At 48.0% G+C, this 22,148-nt stretch overlaps 1 pseudogene across 1 annotated transcript; it reads left to right on the forward strand.

Moving 5' to 3' along the window:
* The first annotated feature begins 20,107 nt into the window (after window positions 1–20,107).
* On the forward strand, window positions 20,108–20,881 carry LOC306659198 (proteasome subunit beta type-6-like; annotated as a pseudogene). The gene has a single exon. The product of its transcript is annotated as a proteasome subunit beta type-6-like (transcript).
* Window positions 20,882–22,148: the final 1,267 nt, after the last annotated feature.

Raw genomic sequence — 22,148 nt, forward strand, 5'->3', positions numbered from 1 at the left:
ACCATTGTATTTATTTTGCAGTACTGGAGACTGAACCCAGGGCCGTGCACATGCCAGGCAAGTACCCTACCACGGAGCTACATCGCCACCCCATTTTATTTTTTGAGATGTCTTTTTGAAAGACAGGTGTTGTCTAGGGAACTCAGAGCTGAGGTTTGGGTTGAATGGTCTAAGCATCTTCAGATCAATTTAAACCTGGGGCTTATGTGAGATCATCTAGGGAGAGAGAGTAGCAAGACAAAAGAAGACAACACTGGGACACTCCACTGAGGGCAAGAAGGGCCAGCAAGGAAAACAAGCCAGGTGGGTGTGGCACACCTGTAATCCTGGCAACCAGGGAGGCTGAGACAGGAGGATGGCAAGTTTGAGGCCAGCCTGGACAACTCCTGAAACCCTGTCTCAGATTTTTTCAAAAAGGAGTAGGGATGTAGCTCAGTGGTATAGTACCCCTGGGTTCAATCTCTTGTACTGCCAGAGAGAGTAGGAGGAGGTTTAGCCAGTAAGCTGTCAGGGGTGACTGGAGAAATTGAACCAGAAGTAAAACAGGCTGTAGTCTTGAAGTCTCATATACCAAGGCTGTACTGCATCCTCCAAGATCAAGTGCGGGGGGAAAAAAAGAATCAGCCATTGGCTTCGACAGTGACCTTTGTAAGAGCTCCTTTTTTTTTAAATAAAATGTGAAATAGTTTTATTTTTTTATGGCAAACAGGAAATCTGTTTTATTTTCCAAGTTATTGGTTTGCTCTTTTCATACAGGACAGCCTTTTTAACTACAATACAAGAGTAGATAATAAGAATGAAGCCATTAGTGGATACAGATTCAGCTGCGTGACTCTCCGGGTCCTCTTGGCATGTAGGGGCATCATCATCATCGTTGCCTTATTGTACAAACATTCACACATTTTGAGAATATTTTTGCTTGAGAAATTGAATCTTCCATTTCCTAGAGGTAGCAAAGGCAGTTCAGGTTTGTTGATCGACTATGGAAGAAGAATCACCCAACTGGATCAGCAGGTTGCTTCCCCATAGGGAAAGGAGCTAAAGAGGAAAACCGAAGGAAAAGGAGGTTGCTCTGGAAGCAGGCAACTGGCGTGGCCTCAGGGGTGACATGGAAACAGCTGTGTCTCCCCAAGTCTCTTAGGCTCCTATTCGATTTTCTTTCACCTTCACAAACATGGGCTCCTTTGGAACCTCAGCACATCTGAGGACCTAATGTAAAACACTCGAACACATTTAAAGTGCACTAACTAAAAAACTGGCAGCAAGTGGCCCCCAGTTCAGTAGGACTTCTGAATGATTTGTATGCATGTTTACCCCATGGTGGGACACGTGTGTGATAGATTAGTTTGTTCCGCCTACAGGTAACGTTTGATATGCATCTGGATTTGAGGGCACTTGTACATAATCCACGGCTCCCCAGGGCTCTTTAGCTGTCAGCTGGAAGCTATTGAAACTTCTCTACTAAAAACTACGTGCTATAAAATAGACTTTTGGAAGACATTCCAGTATATTATCCTACAAAAATCTGCAATCTGTGTGCACTGAAAAAGAGTCAGAGGATCAGATTTTAAAATGGCAATGTTCATGGCTGCCTATAATAGTTTGGGGTGATTTATTCCCTTTTCTGTGTTTTCAGAACTTTCAACAGTAATTGTTTATTCATTTTGACAGAAAGCCCAACAAGCAACAACAATGAAAACAACAACAAAAACTTAACAACAGGCCTCAAGGGCATGACATCCGGAACATACCCCAGTCACCTCAGTCCCCTGTAAACTTAAAATGGCCCTAACATTTATTTCCACTTTTCCTGGGAACCCATTCCTACCAAGTGACACAGGAAATTAAGGAAGCCTATGTGTGCATTCTAGTACCCCGGCACCCCATAAAAGCGAAGTTTCTGGCCAGGCAACTTTATTTGCATTGCAAAAGTCACCCTGTAACATTGCTTGAAATCCTTCCAAGGCCCCTCATGAGCTGTAGGGCAATTTCATGGCCTCAAAAGCTTTCTGACCCTGCCCCACTAACCTCTCTAACCTCCTGCCCAACCACTTCCTTTACCAACCTCTTCCGGCTCTGGCACGACCTTCGTGGCCACTGGGCTTTGAACCTCTTGGAAGAGTCTAGTCATTTCTCAGAGCCTTTTGGAACAAAGGCTTTCCAATTCCCTTAACAGGATGCGTTTATGAGGGAAAAAGAACTCGGTTCTCTACATATCCCCAACACAGATTACAAAGAGAGTAAACCCATTTTTTTTTTTTTTTTTTTTTTTTTTTTTTTAGTGTTTAGTATGTCCTCGTCATTTAGTGATTTGAAAATTATTCGTCTAAAACATTGTTCGCGTAAAAATTAAAGTTAGGTCCAAAAGAAGGCCCAGTCAAAACACCTATATGGACAATGCAAAGAATTTTTGATGATGACCTCTGCCTCTACATTCAGGAGGAGTCATACAACTCAGCTCAAATATTCATTGAGAGTCCAATACTGGTTAGAGTTGAAACTTTACTTAGAGTTACAGAGTTATTGTAGATTTCTGCAAAGTCGTCATTTTATGAGACTAAGGGTTTTGTTTAGGAAGAAGGGAAAAAAAAAAAAAAGAACGGAAAATAAGTCTGGGAACTGTTTTTAACAGTCTTGGGATCACATGCCCTGAACTTAGTACATAACCCTGGTACCAGCTCTTAACATCTCAAGGAACTTTTGTCCCTTAGAATGCACTTTGGGAAATGTTGCCCCCTGGGACTGGTTCCTAATGCTTTGGAAGTTTAATGCAATCTCCTCAAAGTTATAGTCTCCATATGTAAGAGGAAAATTAAAGACAACAGTGATTATTTATTTACATTTTGTGCTTGACTTAGCAAAATTATACAATCTTCCCATGATTGTCAAACACCCAGACCTGTCTTGCCGTCACACTCCTCAGGCCCTGCATGGATTAGGGACACACATTGTTGACTTTGGGGCCCAAGGGGATTCGGGACAAGAACCTCCAAACACAAAATGCTCGTTGCTCAGAGGGTCAGGTCCCTGTGCAGATTCCCATTTGGGAAGAGCTGCCTCTAAAGGCCTTACACCCCTGGCCCTCTCCCCTCCGCTGTCCCGGGTGCTCTGCCCACAGAAGACTGACTGCCCAGATTCTTCTCTGTGCATCCCGAGGCCTCCTTCCTGCCCTCAGCTGCTGACACCCCTCCCTGCATTCCCTACCCCAGACTGTTTCTACCTGAGTCGCTCCAGAGCCACACTCTTCCTCCTGGCCCAGGTGCCAGCCCTGTGCTTCCTGTCTGTTTCTGGGCCTTCAAAACCCCAAGGGGCACCCTACCTCATTCTGAGCAGTCAGGACCAAATGCCCTGTCCTGGAGGCCCACCCTGGCGCTAGAGGCCTACTGTGCCTGTCCCTCCCCAACCCTCCCGAGACATGATCCTGGCCAACTGTACAAAGGCTTCCCTCCCATTGAGATCAAGGAGATCCTGGCCCTCCTTCCTGCTGTCCCCTGTGTCTGGGCTGCGAGGATGCTCTTGACCAGTGGGAAGAGCAGGCGCTCTCAGGAGCAGCTGTGCGTGAGTGTGTGTAGGGGAGGGGGCGGGTAACGCCTATGACCTAACCAACCAGTCACAGGGACTGTTACTGACTGGTGGCCCGCGCCATGCCATGAAGCCACGTGCAGCCATCAAAAGTGAGGATGAAAGGTCCTGAGAGTCGTGGGACCTGCTTCTCACACAGCAAGACTCAGTTCCCGTGTTTGGATTGGAGATGGGACACAGGTCAGCTTCTCCTGTTCTGGGACTTCAGAGAGGCTTTCTGGGCCTCCCACCCCAGGAGAGAACGGGGAGCGCAGAGAGGCCGTACCAGCAGGGGGCAGAGCCTGTAGAGGAAGTGCTGCGGGCCTTCAGAAAGGGGCGTCTAGGGAGTCCTGGGGAGACTGGCACAGGTAGAACCCAGAGAGTCAAACCGGAGGGACCTGGATTTGACAAATAGGTGGATCTTACAAAAGATGGTCGCTCCGGCAGGAGTCCTAGGGCTTGCAATGGGATCAGGAGATGAATGAGTCTGCTATGCCCTGTGAGCTTTCTGGGGAGGGAACAGGCTCTGAATGCCCACTGTCCCGTGGTGATGGTACATGGGTTCGGGGCCACCTACGGGAACATTTGGTATTAAAGCATAAGACCTTTCCATAATATGGTGAGGAGAGGAGAACAGGATACCTGAGATCAATATGATCTGAACTTTTTCCTTGCTGCCCTTCCATGTGTAGGGGTGGGGTCACACCTCAATGGAAGCGGGGCTGTTTTGAGGAGTCAGGGAGAGTTCTGCTCAAATGAAAAACCGACAGATGCCCAGCCCTCCCCTCTGAGGCTCAGTTTCCCAGCCTGGGCCCCAGATGCTGTGGGACTTTTTCACTCCTCAGCAGATCTCTTCAGTGAAATGCCAGGGGCCTGAGGCTACACGTTCCTGAAGATGGTGTGAGGCGTGGCCTGTTCAGCCACATCACCGGAAGCCCTCCCAGACTCCTGACGTGAATGTGAGCCCAGGTTCCAGATGCACAGATGCTAGCCGGGCCTTCCCCAGGGCCACCCTGGAGAGACCCCTTTCTGTGACCAACCCCTGGACCAGGGAAGGTACCGGGCTCTCTTCCTTCTCAACCTCTCACCCTCCGGATCCTGGGGTTAACAGATAGAGGCCCAAGAAGTTTTCTTTTGGCATCACTTTTCTACGGTGACCAACCATCCTGCGTGCCCAAGGACTGAGGGTGACTCTGGGGATCTGGGACTTCACATTTCTAAGCCAGGACAGGCCCTACCCAAACCAAACCAGTTTGCCGGGGACTAAGGGGTTTTCCGGGATGCAGGACTTTGGGTGCTATGACTGGGAAAATCCTGGGTAAAACCAGGACATATCGGTCACCCTGGTTCTTTCCATCCTCCCCACCCCTGTCTCACAGATGTTCAGAGCTGGGGAACCCGCACCATCTGAGAAAAGTAGAGAAACAGGAAGGAAAAATGCAGGAAACGTAGGCTAACTTCCAGATATCAGAAGGCTGTCTAGTGGAAGGGGAGAAACTCATTCCACTAGATTCCCTGGGACAGGGGTCAAGCCAGTGGGACGGGACGGTTCAGGGAGAGTCTGGGCTCCCAGGCAGCACAGCGTGGAAATATTCACCTCAGAGTCAAAAGAGGGATCATGTGACAGCTTTACCACATCCAAGCTGACTCTGAGCAGGGATGTTAGTTACCATCTCAGGATCTAATGTTGTCTGTGAAATGGGACCTTTCCAGGACTAAAGGACACCTGCAAGGTAACCAGATGAAGTCACCAAGCACTGTGCCTGGAACAAAGCAGGTACTAAATACAGGGAGTCAGATCTGCTAGTGGTTGACACCCCCTGTCCAGCCCCAATGGTGGGTGCACCAAGAACTTCTGTACCTGGGTTGGGGCAGGAGCTCAGAGATCACCAGAACCAGGCCCTTCCTCCTGGCCTGGGTGCCGACCCTGTGCTTGGTGTCTGTTCCTGACTGGCTTTCTTCTCCAAAACTCTTTAGAGCCCTCTAGATCAGTGCTGCAAGGCAGGCTGGGCAGGCATTTGTATGCTCAGTTACCAGTGAGAACTGAGAGGCTCAGCGATTTCCCTGGGTCACCAAGGAAACTAGAGGTAAGCAAGACTGCACTGAGGGGAAGCCAGGAGTCCAGGGCTGGAGGATCTTCAGCCCTGTGTCCAACAGCCACATGGACAGAGAGAAACCATAGCCAAAAGAGGAGTGGCCTCGTGTCCACAGCTGCACTTATGTGCTATCCTTTTCTTCCTTTGTGTATTTTACACAATAATATTTTGTTGGCTGGGCACCACAAGTGTGATGCATACCTGTAATCCCAGCAGCTCTGGAGGCTGAGACAGGAGGATCATGAGTTCAAAGCCAGCCTCAGCAATTTATGGAGGCCCTAAGCAATTCAGTGAGACCCTGTGTCTAAATAAAATATTAAAAAGGGCTGGGATGTGACTCAGTGGTTAACTGCTGTTGGGTTCAATCCCTTCTACCAAAATAATAATAGTAATAATTTGTTGTGGTGGTGCTGGGGATGGAACCTGGGGCCTCACACATGCTAGGCAAGCACTCTACCACTGAGCCACACTCCCAGTCCCTAGGATGCTTTGTAAAAAGAAAACTACTCTTGTGTTTTTAATTTTCCTTACCCTGATGGTCAGTGAGATGCTCAGTGGGTGTATTTTACCATGCCGACTAACCGTTCAGTAATTCTGTAAATTTCCTGTTTTTACCCTCTGCACATTTTCCAACTAAGTAATGGATTCTTGTAAGAGGCCATTGCCAATGACTGACAGACTGAGAAAATGCCATTTGAACCTCTTTGTCCTTAGAAGAGGGGCCCCTCTAGCAGAGGGGATCCAGGCTGGTCTCACAGCTTTGACAGAGGAAGGGTCCTCTGAGGTTGGTTCCTTGGGGTGCAGTCAGGCATCGAGGAGAGCAGCCTGGGAGCTCTGCCGGCTGGGATGTTGGGCCAGGCCTGTGTGACTCACACCGGGAGTGGCTGGGCATCCTGGCAGCTCCACCTGTCACTTGGGAGGTTAGGGCAGTTGCTTTAGGAAAAGCTGGGTGTTACTGGGGCAGGGGAGCCTCAGAGGAGGGGGCTGGGCTTCCAGGCAGTCCGGGGTCTGCTTTCCAGTGCTCTAATAAAATACCTGAGACCCACTGTTTTATAAAGACCTGGAGTTTATTTGACTCATGGTTCTGGAGGCTGGAAAGGCTAGAGCTTGGTGCTGGCATCCGCTGAGCATCTGGTGAGGGTCTATTGTATCACCACATGGCCCAGGGCATCACAGAGTGAGGCTTCCTTCTCCTTATGAAGCCACTAATGCCATTGTGAGGGCCCCACCCTCCTGACCTCATCTAACCCTAATTATCTTCCAAAGGCACCTCTTCCAGACGCCATGAACATGTGATGTGGGGATTCGGTTCCAGCACATGACATCTGGGGGACAAACCTTCCAATAGTAGCTGGTGCCAAGGATGGGGGGATGAGGGACACAGATGTAGGGGCTGAACCTGCTCCTGTAGCTATAGAGGAAGGTAGACAGGAGGCACAGAAGGCCTGTACATACAGAAAACATATGAATCTGCTGGCCTGGGTCAGGGAAGGTAGGGAACCAGTGTTCTCCCATGGGCTGCTTCCCCTGGGACCCCCGAGGTGTGACTTTGCCATTGACTAAACTCTTCCACCCACATATTAGAACCCTGAACCCTCCTAGGTTTATGTGGGCAGTGCCCCCTTCCCTGCTGGATTGTGGAAACAATGAGGGGAGAAGGACAGGATGACTCCAGATGACACCATAGGGTCTGGGCACCTGGAGGGGTGCTGAGAACAGGTAGACGGTCACTAAACAGGGACACCTGAGTCAGCTGTCTCCTGGCCGTGCAGGCTGACTCTGCTGGAAGCCCCACAGCAGACTGCAGAGTTCTGTCCTTCCCCAGCTTCTATGAGCAGTCGGGAGGCCTGGGCATTCCATGGAAACCTTGCTGGGTCCCTGGGAGGGTCCGACTTCTGCTCTGAGACTTTGAGGCTCCTTTCTCCTACTTCCTATATTTTCCCTCAGGGCATTTCAACTTCCTCTTTCCTATTTCTGAGCTCAGCTCAGCTACAGAACCTACTTTCTGTCTTGCACACCCAAATCCTTCCCAGCTCTGCTCAGAAAGAACGAAAGTCCCTCTGGTAGCAAAATACACATCTCTGTTACCAACATAAGTTGGCTGGACTGCTTTTTTCTTCCTCCCTCAAGTCACACAGAGCTTTGTGAGGAAAAGAAGACACGAGTGTGCCCAAGGTCACCAGGTCCTTTAGAATCCATGCAGGGCCTAGAGCTGGGGGCCAGTGTCCACTGCCCACAGCCGCCTCAAGCTTCCCTCCAAACTCAAAGCCATGTTTTCTCACTCTCTGTCTGAACTAATGGCCCTGAGCATTTCATAAGGACTGCAGAGAAGCCAGCCGAGTCTGGACATCTTGTAGGGTGGACTTAGGGGCTCCAGGGACGCTCTGTGAGCATGCTGCTCGCCTATTATTTAGCACTTAGTGCATCATAAATGCTACGGAGGCACCTGCAAATTAAAGACATCTCAGGTTGGAGGGGATCATAGAAATTTTTTTAGTAAGGGATCTAATCTTCCTACAATTTTATTCTCCTGTGAAGCCAAATCAACTGCCCTTGAATATCCTCTAATTTAGCATGGCTTATACCTTTTTTTTTTTTTTAAGATAAGGTCTCCCCGTGTTACCCAGGCTAGCTTTGAATTTGTGGGCTCAAGCAATCCTCCTGTCTCAGCCTCTCAAGTAGTGTGTCACACACCTGTCTTGCTTACACATTACCAGAAACAGATGATATGTTATAGCCCAGGGTCCAGTCATGTGCCACTTACTGATTGGGGTATATTCTGAGAAACGTGGTCTCTGGCGATTCTCGCCATGGTACGGACACCGTGGAGTGTTGCTTACATGAACAAAGATGGCTACGACATCAGTAAGTGATAAAGTCAAATGGGATCACCTTCCTGTATGTGGCTTGTCATTGAACAAAACATCAGCAGACGGTGCACGATGGTATATATAACACACAAAACGGGCTCTTTTCTGTCGCGATCAGCTGCTCCAGGATGAAGCTGAGTACCTCCTTGCCAGCCACTGGCTGCCAGAAACTCGCTGAAGTGGACGATGAACACAAACATACCTTTCATGAGAAGCGTTTGGTCACAGAAGTTGCTGCTGATGCTCTGGGTGAAGATCGGAAGGGTTATGTGGTCCAAATCAGCAGTGGGACGACAAACAAGGTTTCCCCATGAAGCAGGTGTCTTGACCCATGGCCATGTTTGCCTGCTACCAAGGGGCACTCCTGTTACAGACCAAGGCAAATTAGAGAGAGAAAGCACAAGTCTGTTCGAGGTTGCATTGCGGACGCCAATCTGAGTGTTCTCAACTTGGTTACTGTAAAAACAGGAGAGAAGGATATTCCTGGACTTAAGGATGCGACTGTGCCTTGTCAACCAGGACCCAAAAGAGCTCATAGAATCCACAGACTTTTTATTCTCTGCAGAAGATGATGTCCACCAATGTATTGTCAGAACCCCTTAAACAGGAAGGTAAAACCCCAGGACCAAAGCACCGAAGATTCAGCATCTCCCTACTCCACACGTCCTGCCACACAAGAGCCAGCGGTTTCTCTGAAGAAAAGTGTACTAAGAATAAGGAAGAGGCTGCAGAATATGCCAAACTTTTGGCCAAGAGAATGAAAGAAGTCAAAGAATAACGCCAGGAACAGAGAACCAAGAGACACAGGCTGCCCTCTCTGAGAGCTGCTACTTCTGAGTCCAGTCAAAAATAAGAATTTTTAAGAATAACAAATAAATAAGATCAGACCTTCAAACACACACACACACACACACACACACACACACACACACAACTAAGCAAAAGTTGCAGGAAACAAACTCACCCTTAGCATGAGATGCACTCTTAGATTTTCAATATCCTCCCTTTTGTCTTAACTCTGATCCCAACCCTGTTTGAAATCACTAGTCAAATTCAATCAAACTGCTGACAGAATGCCTCTGGAGACTCTACCAGGTCGCTGTTGGCAAACACAGGAGGCACACCTGGATTTACAACATCCGAAAATATCCGGTTACAAAGCAAAAGCAACACCTTTATAAATCCGGCTGGAGGGAATCCTGAAATTTCCGTGACTGAATGTGGATTGCGTGTGAGGCTCAGCCCTCTCCCCGATGCTGGATCACTCTGGGTGAGATAACCAGGAAGCCCGGATGGGGCGCCTCAGGCCCCGGAGAGCCCCTCCCACTCCAAGGACAAGAGCAGTTTTGGGCTTTGCTCTCCTGAGCCAGAGCTGAAGGACCAGGGGGAAAAGAGATGGTCCATCCTCCTTTCTACATCAGGAGGAAGGGAATTTCTGCTTCCTAGAGGTGACCCCACCAGTGGAATCCTAACTCTTTTCAGAGAAAAGCTCCTTCTACCTGATGGTGTGTGTGACCCATGGTGACATACCAGGTGACCTGGACCAGAGGGGATGTGCATTTGTGGACTAATGACTCTCAGCTGGCCAGGGAGCATCTGGGCACACTGTGAGAAGTAACAAAGACATGCTAGAAGAAAAAATTCCCTGTAATAAGGAAAAACCACGAGTTCTCAAATTGAAAGGACTCATTGAGTACCAGGCATATTTAAACAAAACCAGGAGAGACTGCCAGGCTTTCCCTTGCTGTAGGCCCAAGAGGACAGACAGAAAAGGATCTCCAGCACTGGAAGGTGGAAAAACCATGAACCAGTCAAGAAAACCTCCCTGTTTAAGAGCACACAATAACAGAGGAGGAACGCGGTGAAGTAGCAGCAAAGAGAAGAGGTCTTCAAAGGGGAGCAGAGGAAGGTCATGGGAACGCTCCAGAAGATGCAATGGGAGCACACAAAAAGATTCTTGAGGACTAAAAAGCATAGTTTTCGAGTATCAGTTCAACAGAGGACAGCTAATGCTGAGAATTCAGTCCATGGTCTGGAAGGCAGAGTGTGAGAGAAAGCCCACAGAGGGCAAAACCACCAAGAGGTGACCATCAGAAGGGACGGACAGAGCTGTCAAGGACAGATTCAAGATAAAGAAATGGGGAGGAGGCTGTCGGCCAACTGACTACCTTCCCCCACTCCTCCCTTCCCTGACTCCAAGATGGAGAAGTGGGGAAAGCCATTCACTTCCTCTTCCCTTGCTGCATGACCCTGAGCTGTGAGCTTCCAGAAAGTTCCACCAAAGGCAAAACCTGCCGACTCTCATGATTCTTGTGAACAGAGGTAAATGGGAACCTACTGGTTCACAGCACTCTTTACTCAGATTTTCTACTACTTGTATCAGCAAACATTTTTCTAAATAATGTGAGAAGTAACAAAGATGTGCTAGAAGAAAAAATTCCCCGTAGTAAGGAGAAAACACAAGTTTTCAAACTGAAAGGACTCACTGAGTACCAGGCATATTTAAACAAAACCAATCCTTTTCTGGGTGTGGTGGCACACACCTGTAATCCCAGTGGCTCAGGAGGCTGAGGCAGGAAGATCACATGTTTGAAGGCAGCCTCAGCAATGTAGCAAGGCTGTAAGCAACCTAGTGAGACCTGTCTCAAAATGAAAAATAAAAAGTGCTGGGGATGTGGCTCAGTAGCTAAGCGCCCCTGGGTTCAGTCCCTGGTACAAAGAAAGAAAGAGAGAGAGAGAGAGAGAGAGGGAGGGAGAAAGAAGTTTTATATACCTATGGTATAAATTGGTAAATTCCTAAATTCTCAAGATAACGGAGATAAAAGAGAAAAATCTACAATCTTCCAGTAGAAAGAACAGATTCCTTAAAGAAAAATAATAATAATAGCAATCATTAGATTTTGCCTCTTTTAAAAATATTCTTAGTTGTCAATGGACACAATACTTTTATTTATTTATTTTTATGTGATGCTGAGGATCGAGCCCAGTGCCTCATGCATGCGAGGCAAGCATTCTACCACTGAGCTACCACCCCAGCCCCTAGATTTTACATTTTTAACTCTTAAGTCTGAAAGATAGGGAAGGAGCATCAATGGATTATTGAGAAGATATGACCCAAGAATCTACATCCTGTCAAGATCTCATTCACTCGAAGAACAGTTTCTTTTTTTGACATGCGAAGTTTCAAGAATACTATGTATGTACTCATCGTACACTAGTAGAACACCCAGAAAGTACTCTAACCAAATGGCAATGTAAATCAGAGCAGAGATCTCAAAACAGGTGAACAAAGAGAAATAGTGTAGGCAACTCACAGAGTTAACTAAATAGATGCTTCCTTTTGACCCAACACTCCCTCTTCTGGGCATATACCCAAATGAAATGAAATGACCATCTTATAAAGTTAGCCATACTGAATTACAGCTTTATTCACAACAGCCGAGACATGAAAACAGCCTAAGTGTCTGTCAAAAGATGAGCAGATAAAGAAATTGTGATATGTGTACAAGATGAAATATTATTCAGCCCTAAAAAAGAATGAGGTCTTGCCACAGAGCATGGAGAGCCTGGACGATGTTATGCTTATAAAAATAAGCAAGGTACAGAAAAAAAAGGTAGCATGATCTCGCTCACATATAAATTTTTTAAAATAAAATTCAAACATACAGTAATAGAGAACAATACAATGGCTGAGGATAAGAAAGGGGAAGATGCTAGTAAGAGGATACAAAGTAGCAAATATAGAGGCTAAACAAGTCTAGAGGATAAACAATCTGTGGTTGTGGGGACTATAGGTAATCAAAGTGTACTGCATATGAGATCTTTGTTAAAGGAATAGATTTTTGCTCTCTTGCCACCAGTGAGGGTGATTGTGAGATGATAGATGTAAAGTGATGAAATGTCCAAAACCTCTTTGTTGAATCCTCCAAGTTCTCTCTTTAAGATCAGTGAACAGTGTGCTGGAGCCTTTGCAGCCCTGGGGCTTGAAGAGTGACGATAACAAAACTGAGTATAAGATAGATAGATAATAGATAGATAGATAGATGATATGAAATGATATGATATATGTGTGTATATATAAGTACTATGTATAAATTTTACACATAATTTATATGTGTAAACACACACACACACGCATGCTTTTGGAATAAAATATTCACAGACTCTAGCCCAGGACTGAACAAGCTAAGCAATCTCAGCAAAACCCAGGCCCATGACTGGAGAAGAGAGTGAAGAATACAAAATTTTCTTAAAGTTTTATTTATCATGCAAAAGATAGGTTAAATACATGTTTTCATGGAGGAGAAGCGGCTATTTGATACGTATGTATTAATGAAGAGGGTTTATTGAGGGTCTAGAAACCCCCAGCAGGTATATCAGAATTTGGCCAAAAAGTAAAGGGGGGGGGGGGGAGAAAAGAAAAAAAAAAAAAAACCCTACATTGCACAAAATAAGGTGTATAAATGTGAAATATAAATGGAAAGAATAAAAGTATTTCAGTTACAATAGAGAAGGTGAATGGCATTATTTGAGATGCTGGGGACTGTGACTTTTTAAACCATATAGTTAAATTGTGATGATTAAAAATTAAATTTAACCTTTTTGAGGAGTGAAGGGAAGGAGGCGCTCTGGAACTTGACTCAGGAGAAAGAATATGGATAATCAGATAAACTGGAATTTGATTGTTCCCTCTACTGCTTATTCGCAATGAGATCACGGGTGATTTAGTCTTTGCGTGTGGCTTTCTTCCTTTGTCAGATGAGGCCCTGGCTGGAATGACCACAATAGGAGGGGACGAGGACCGGCTGCAGCCTCCCAAGAAGGAGCAGGTGCCCCTTCCCACCCCCACCACGGCTCAGGCAGGACGTCGGCACAGATTAGCTCAGCCCATCTGCTCCCTGTGCGCGCTTCCTGATTAATATTTGCTGTTGGGGTTTTGTTCCTCCATAAACCATAAGCATATGGGGTGTTTTCCATAGTCCCAAGGATGCTGGGCGGGTAGGAGCCACAACTTGGGAATTTCAAGTAGACACCAACAAAATGGTTTTGAGAGTATAAGGAACAGGTTTCTTCATATCCACATCCACCTATACAGAGAAAATGCATCTCTTTATGCATTCAATCTGTAAACGGAGAAGCTACAAAAGCAGAAACCTGGAGCAACTTCGCAGTTGTTGGGAATGGCATAACTCGCCCCTCGCTGCAAAGTCTGCTCCACTCAGGTTTGCGCGCACGCGCACGGAGCTGGAGCCCCGGGCTTGCGGGGGGCGGGGGCGGGGCGGACGGGGACGCCACGTGGGAGGCAGCTGACCCGCCCTCTGTGCTCCAGCAATGTCAAGTCCTGCCAGAGGAGCGGGAGTGGCCCAGGGTAAAAGGCGTGGAAGAGCGTCTCCACCAGGGCGGAGTGGTGCCTACACTTCATGCAAGCTGGCACCACCTGGGGATCTTCAAAAAGTCCTGGTTTCTGGCTCCCACCCAGACACCGCGCTGGGGCGGGCCGCGGGCACCTGGAGTTTTTCAGGTTCTCCAGGCGGTTCCAACGTGCAGTTCGGGATCCACCGGTCTATATAGGGCGTGTGGGGGGGAAAGCCTTGATAGACAAGAGTGTGGAGTCCCAGGGGAAAGACAGGCCATGGAATGGAGAGACGTTGATGGGTTAGATACAGGATGTGGACTGGCACCAAAGCAGAGGGTGAGGGAGGACGAAGCTGAGGGTGATGCCCAAGTTTCAGGCTTGGGTAACTGGGTGGATGGGGTCCCTTTTGGGGGATTTCAAACACAGAAGGAAAATGTGGTATGCATGGAAAGACTTGTTGATTCGAGATGTTGTGTGTTTAGTCGAGGTGGCTTAGATTGATAAGTAGTAGCCTTGGCTGACGCCGCCACCACCACCACCACCACCTGGTTGAGAGGCCCCTTGAAGCCTATGCAGTTACGAGGATTCAAGCGGTGAGGTCGCCCTCTAGTGTCCGCGTCTGTGTACTACAGGCACTCCGGCTGCAGTCGGCACCTCTCTGCAGGGCTCAGAGCTCCCGGGCTCAGGAAAGAGCTGACTTGGGAGAGGAGGAGGGTCAGGGATGAGAAAGACGTGATTTCCCCTTAACGCTCAGGCCAGGGTATCCCGGTGAGCCCAAGCCTGGCATACTGTGTGAATAAGGGTCGACCTGGATGAGCCAGTGTCTCTGCAAAATGCTCACAGGTCCTGGAGGAAGCCCTGAGGAGGGAAAGGGCGCTGCATAAGGAGTCTGCAGCTGAGCTCCAGTCACAGCACCACTAACGCTCAGCTCTCTGAGTTGGAGCCAGAGCATTGCCTGGGCTCCCATATCCTTAATAGGCTGCGCGGCTCCAGAGGCGTTTGCCTCTTTGCTGATGAGCACAGTAGGGCAAGACTGGCATTCTCTGCCCCGCACAGAAGAGGCAAGAGGCAGCTCTTAAGTTCTCCAGAAGGGCCTGCAAGTGCCAGTGAGGGGCAGAGAGCGTGCCTGGGAGGTTTCCAGGAGGAGGTTGTGTTCCATTGGGAACTAAATGGATCAATGAATTAACACATAAATATTGTCTCTGGCAATACATTCCACCCCTGGAACATTCTCTTACAGTCACAGAGAAGCTAGTGGGAAAAGAAAAGGCATGAGTCACCACCAAGGCTTTGACTGATGTATCCCCCACTGTGTGACCTTGGACAACATACTTAACTTTGCTGAACATATATTCCTACTTGTGAAGTGGGGATATAATGAATCAGCCATAGCAAATATGACTTTAGTCCTATGTGCCAGATACTACCCTAGTCACTTTATATCATGAAAAAAATTTGATCCTCAAAGCAATCCTGTGAGATGGTACAGTAGTCCCATTTGACAGACAAGCAAACGGCAGGACAAACCAGGTGTGGTGACATACACCTGTAATCCCAGCGGTTCCGGAGGCTGCGGCAGGAGGGTCGCAAGTTCAAAGCTAGCCTCAGCAACTTACCTGAGCAACTTAGCAAGACCCCGTCTCAAAATAAAATTATTAAAAAGGGGTGGGGATATGGCTCAGTGGTTAAGTGTCCCTGGGTTCAATCCCTGGTACCAAAAAAAAAAAAGGCAGGTTATGTAACTCATTCAGTCACCAGGCACGTGGTTGACACTCAGTCATATGTAGCTGCTGGGGTGACCAGAGATGATGGCCACTGATTGCGCTGAAACAGGTGAACTCAGGGGCAGAGCCAAGGAGAGAATTTCAAGAGCTGGAAAGTGATGTCCTCCAGCACGCATCTAGCACATCTCATGGACATTCGTTTGCAACTACAGCATTGTACCTCATTGTCCCTGGGGTTTACCTAATGACACCATCTGGGCAAGGCTCTTAGGACTGGCTTTTTCACACAAGCCCCAGGGACAAAATCCAGTTGGGTCCTGAAAGGAAGAAGTTCCCTTCCCAACTTCCCTTGCAGTTAGGGATAGTCACATGACCTAGTGCTGGCCAATGAGATAGAAGGGACATCTGCTGGTGGGTTCCTGGGGAAGAATGTCCTGCCTAACAAACAGAAGCCCAGAAGCAGAGTTCTTTTCCTTTTGCTCCCTTCCTGGAATGGGGGTGCTGCATATGTGGACTTGATACCTGGAGTTCTTGCAGCCATCTTGTAGCCATGAGAGGAAACCAAGAAATATCAGTTTCCAAAGAGCTTTTGATATCACTGAGCTGTTTCTTGTGGCATCGCCTGCTTCCAGACTTCGTCACATAACTCACAGGGCAAGTATTCCTAATATCGCGTCCAGGTTGTGTCAGCGTGTTTATTCATTTCCCGAGCATACATTTGTTTAATGAGCAGATATCTTTGAGTGTATACCAGGTGCCAGTCACAGCAGGGCGGCAAGGGTGGAGGGGAAGATGTGCCACAATGGAGACAGACTTCGTTCCTGGCTTTGGAGATTTCTTAGCTTGGAAGGAGTAAGTATGAAGGGTCAGGATGTTAACAAGAAGGGAAGCAGGGGTGCAATTGGGGTGGAAAACAGAGCATCAACCTCAGCTTACATCAGGGAAGTTCTTGAAGGCTAGTGATTATCTGGTTAGATGCCCTAATAAAGATACCTCAAAACACAGTGCCCTGAATAAGAGAGAAGTTTGTTTTGTGTTGTTCCCTCTTTCTTTTTCACATAACAGCCCCTTTGTCCATGTTCTGCCCAGGCTCTGCCATCCTCAGCTTGGCTTCCCCCTGTGGATTCAAGATGGCAGCTCCTGCTGCTGCCGTTGCCCAGCCAGGAGGAGGCCAGGGAGAGCAGAAGTGATGAATGAGAGTTGAAAGCCCACGTCCCATTGGCCAGATCTTAGTCACGTGAACCACATCCAGCTTGGAAGGGAATCTTGGGAATGTGGGCTTTAGCTGGTCAGCCGGGGGACAGCTAATGCTCAGAGAGGTTCTACTTCAGAAAAAGAAGGAAAAGTGACTCCTGAGGGACAGTTAGCCATCGCAACTGTTAAAGAGTGGGACTATTTTCCTCTTAGCCCTGAGAGCAATGAGGAGTCGTTGAAGGACTGGAAGAAGTGCCAGGTCAGATTTGTGACTTTGAAAGATCACTGTTGCAGCCCTGAAGGATGGAAGGAATGGGGGAAGCAACACCAGGCATGGTGAGGAAGCCATCTGGAAAGTCCATTGATAACACTGACCTGGACCAGAAAGGGGGAGACAGACGGGGCCATGCATCCAGGCATAATTGGTGCCAATGAAAAATTATATCACTGCTACTTGGGAAGCTAAGGCAGAAGGATCACAAGTTCAAAGCCAGCCTCAGCAACTTAGTTGCTGTCTTAAATTTTAAAATAAAAAGGGCTGAGGGTATGGCTCAGTGGTTAAGTGCCCCTGGGTTCCACTCCTGGTACAAAAAAAAAAAAAAGTTATAACAAGGTACAAGGATTATATGAGATTCCAACATGAGTTGAAAGCACATAACATCTTCATTCTGTTTTCCATTGGTTGGAAGGGCCTCTGAATCCTCAGCTTCGTGGTGTTGTTTTAGTGGTACTGAACTTGAGTAACCCAAATGTGTATTGTGGGAGACAGTCCACTACAATTTCCAAAGGTCCAAACCTGTGACAAGGATCAGACTCTGTCCCCCTACTGTAAGGTGAATAGGCAAAATTGTTTTCAGATGATCTTGGGTAAGCCACCCCAGGGTCACCACTAGTGGTCAAGAAGGTCACATGCTGGTGCGTCCTTGAGAAGGTGACATTTGAAGGGGTCTGGAAAGAGCAGAATAGTGACTTCAGACAGAGTCACAGACGGAGCGTTCAGAGTGTCCCCGCCTTGCTCTTCTCTGGCCTGGGGCAGGAGGTGGATGTCCTCATTGCTGTCTTATGCACTTAGCTTCAGTTTTCCTGCCTTTCTTTGCCACGCTTGAAGAAAGGAATGCAAATATTTTTTTTTTTTTAAGTTCTTAAAAAAGTTCTAAGATTAAAGTTCTCCGTGCCCAGAAAGAAATGTCTTCGGTATTTTTTTTTTTTTCTTTTGCAGAGGGGTGGGGCAGGGCGGAGGGGCTGCCCGTGTTCAGGGTGTTATCAGAATACTGGGAAAAGCATGAAGGGCTGGGCGACGTGGCACATGCCTGGACTTGGGAGGCTGAGGCAAGAGGATTGCAAGTTTGAGGCCTCAACAACCTAGCAAGACCTCAGCAACTTAGCGAGACCCTGTCTCGAAATTTTTTAAGTTGCTCAAAGGGCTGAGATGTGGCACAGTGGTAAAGCGCCCCTGGGTTCAATCCCCAGTACCAAAAAAAAGACCCAAAAAACCAAGAACATGAAGAACAATGAGTTTGGAGGAAGGCTAAGATTTTTCTGGAAGTGGGACTTCCTAGAGAGGGCAACAAGAAGTGGGTGCACAGTCCTGTTCCTTCAGGGTCCTGGAGGGAATGGTTGATGGTGGGCAAGGGTCAGGATTCTGGAAACACAGGCCTTCAGGGCCCACTCCTCAACAGAGCCCCCATTTCCTGGGCCCCAGGCATGTCTCAGAAATAGTCCCCCAACATCTAGAACCCGGAAGACAGGGCGCCAAGGCATTCCCTTGAAGAAACCAAGAGCTGACCCACAAGCCTTGGCACTGTGGACACCCCAGGAGGCAGCCCATGGGACCCAGGGAATGAGGTTGGGTTTTCCTACCAACTCAACAAGACGGAGACGCCGTCACAGCAAAGCTGACTTTTGCTGAATAAGGAAACAGGACCTTTCTTGCACCCCCAGCATTTGAAACTGAGATTTATACTCACTACGTCTCCCATTCCTTTCTTGCAGGATCCTACTACTCAGCCGGGCTGTTCTGACCTGTCTTTCCCACGTCCCCTCCTCTCTGACCCACAGGAGCCACTTCATGCCAGCCCGCTCCTCACTGCCTGTAGTCCCCAGAGGCCTCTTCCGCCTTCCCCTGAAGCTTGAGGGTCACAACATCACTGGTGGAGAAGGCATGAACCGTCCTCTCCCAGGCTGGGACGTGGCTCAGGAAGACCAGAGAGTGACCCTTTCTCCTAGCTCTGGGCTGATGGCCTCAACACTGGGCAGTGACCCCTTTTTCTCATTGGGTGCCACATTGGCCAACACCCTGGGAAGGCACCAAGTCCCCTCTGTCTGGATCACCCAGGCCGCCTCTGCGATGACCCCATTACCCACCCAGCCAATGGGCATCGGGGTGCTAAACCCATTTCCTCCTCCACCTGCCATAGAAGGGCAGATTTTGCTGGAGCCCAGTGTTGAGAAATGCATCGCTTCGTGTTAAAAGCCTCTGAGCTCTGTGTACACCAGGACCACGGCAGATGTAAACACTCTGGCCTCTCTTCTCCAGCTAGATAAACTTCAGGCTTTCCGGGCGAGGCGCTGCCCCCGCACGCGCTCAGTGTTTAAAGAAGATGTCAGCAGCAGTCAGTGCTCTTGGCAGAGGCTGGTTCTCTGTCTCCCAGCTAAAGTTCCAATTTCAGGGCCACTGATACCCAGGTCAATGGGTACAGAGCTCATGTCCCAAAGGAACCAGCCTGGGATCCTGTGGTTTATAGGTAAAGTCAGGAGCTACCCATGAGAAATAAACCCACAAATGTTAAAGAGACCCTAACTTCCTCCTCCATACCTGCCCAACTGGCCCAGAGGTGTTCCTTTACGTAAAGCTTTAGCTCCTGTGAAAATAAGAAAGATGCTTCCTTCATGCTTGGCAGGGAAATATTTCAAACTTTACTCATCATTTGTTATTCATGTATTCACCCCACATTTATTGAGCATCTACTATGTGCCAGTGAACACATTACACTGCTCTGCCCACTCAAAGTTGACTAAACTCTATGGTTAGTGCTAGTCCTGTTAGTTTAAGACTTTTGTGCCAGGCTGGGGAGATGGCTCAGTCGGTAGAGTGTTTGCTTTGCAAGCACAAGGCCCTGGGTTCAATTCCCAGCACTGCAAAAAAAAAAAAAAAAAGACTTTTGTGCCTATGTCCCTATCTATACCTATTCATGTGTGTACAGAGACAGATAACAATATGTGTTATATATTTTAAATTTTATTAATTATTTTGGATCAACATTTACAGGACAGACAGTTGCTTTGTGGTAGCACAGGAGGAGGAAGATGGCAGCCACCTTAGTTGCTTCTCCGGCCTGGGGGCGGGAGGCAATCACCCCAGACTGGGAAAACCGGAAAGTCTCCACAGGGACCACTATCATGGCTGTGCAGTTTGACGGGGACGTGGTTCTGGGGGCGGACTCCAGAACAACCACTGGGTCCTATATCGCCAATCGAGTGACTGACAAGCTGACTCCTATTCATGACCGTATTTTCTGCTGCCGTTCAGGCTCTGTGGCTGACACCTAGGCTGTAGCGGATGCTGTTACTTATCAGCGTGGTTTCCATAGCACTGAACTGAATGAGCCTCCATTGTTGCACACAGCAGCCAGCCTCTTTAAGGAAATGTGTTATCGATACCAGGAAGATCTGATGGCGGGAATCATTGCTGGCTGGGATCATCAAGAAGGAGGACAGGTGTACTCGGTTCCCATGGGAGGTATGATGGTAAGGCAGTCCTTTGCCATTGGAGGCCCTGGGAGTTCACATATCTATGGCTATGTTGATGCTACCTACCAGGAAGGCATGACCAAGGAAGAGGGTCTGCAGTTCACTGCCAATGCTCTTGCTTTGGCTATGGAACGGGATGGCTCCAGTGGAGGGGTGATCCGCCTTGCAGCCATTGAAGAATCAGGAGTAGAGCGACAGGTACTTTTGGGAGACCAGATACCCAAATTCACCATTGCCACTTTACCACCTCCCTGAATCTGGGATTCTAGGATGTAATAAGATTCACCCCATACTGATACAAAATTTAACAAACAGTTTGTCAAAGAGAAAAAAAAAAAAAAAACATTTATAGGACATCAAATGTCACAAATCACCCTTCTAGACACTGGGCACAACAAGACAATCTGGGCCCAGAGGAGGCCCCTTCAGTGTGACTTCAGAGGTGACTGATGGGACTGCAGAGGGAAGAGGCTGACGGGCCAATTGAAGCCACACTGGACAAAGGAACGCAATCCATGATGTGGGTCCCACCTCACCGGGGACAGTACCTGGGCAAACTCTGTCTCTCTGGGGAGCACTCACAGTTCTTCTCTACATGAAGAACCTGGTCAGGGCTCTGGGTCTTGGAATGTCATAGACCCCAAAAAATATCAAAACAAATTGAGGGAACCGCACAGGCCATGACTTTGTATTCCACAGTGTAAGGCCTTTGAGGGAAAATAAAAAGCAAAACCAAGTTAACAACTACCACCTGCCATCATCATTATTTCATGAAAGAAAGTGCATTTTAACCCAAAATACAGGAAGGACATAGCCTCAGAATGAAGTATTCTGGATTTATGAAGTTGAGTAAAAAGCTCACTACATTGTCCTTCTTATCCTCATTTTTGCCGGTGTGTCAGTCAGCATTCCATCACTGTGACAAAATACCTGAGGAAATCAACTTAAAGAGGAAAATTTTATTTTGATTCATGGTTTCAGAAGATTCAGTGCATGGTTAGCTGGTTCCATTGCTTTGGGTCTGAAGTGAGGCAGAATATCATGTGGGAAAAGCTGCTCATCTGTGTCAGCCAGGAATGAGAGAGAGAGAGAGAGAGAGAGAGAGAGAGAGAGAGAGAGAGAGAGAGAGAGAGAGTGAGAGAGAGAGAGAGAGAGAGAGAAAGAGAGATCCTTCTAGGGCATGTGCCCATTGACCCACCTCCTTCAGCTAGACCTCACCTCCCATAGTTTCCACCTCCTCCCAGTCATCCATTCAACCCTGAGCCTGTCAGTGGATTAACCCACTGATGAGATCAGAGCCTTCATGACCCAATCACTTCCCAAGAGCCCCACCTCAACACTGCTGCATCCAGGAGCAAGGCTTGGGGGACATTCCAGAGCCAAACCGTCACACCTGGTCAAGATGAAATTTATCACCACCTGGCACTACTCCATGGTCACAAGGTGACCCTCAGTGCTATCGCGTCTAGAGTCCACAATCTGCACGTGACTCACAGAAACCAGGGTGCAGAGCCATCTCCGGGCAGAGGCATATTTGGCCACTTCTAACGATGCCTCTCAGACACCGTGAGGAGCACCTGATCCGCTCTCTGGCCCG

The sequence above is a fragment of the Sciurus vulgaris genome (genome assembly GCF_902686455.1).
Source record: "Sciurus vulgaris genome assembly, chromosome: 4".
Lineage (NCBI taxonomy): Eukaryota > Metazoa > Chordata > Mammalia > Rodentia > Sciuridae > Sciurus > Sciurus vulgaris.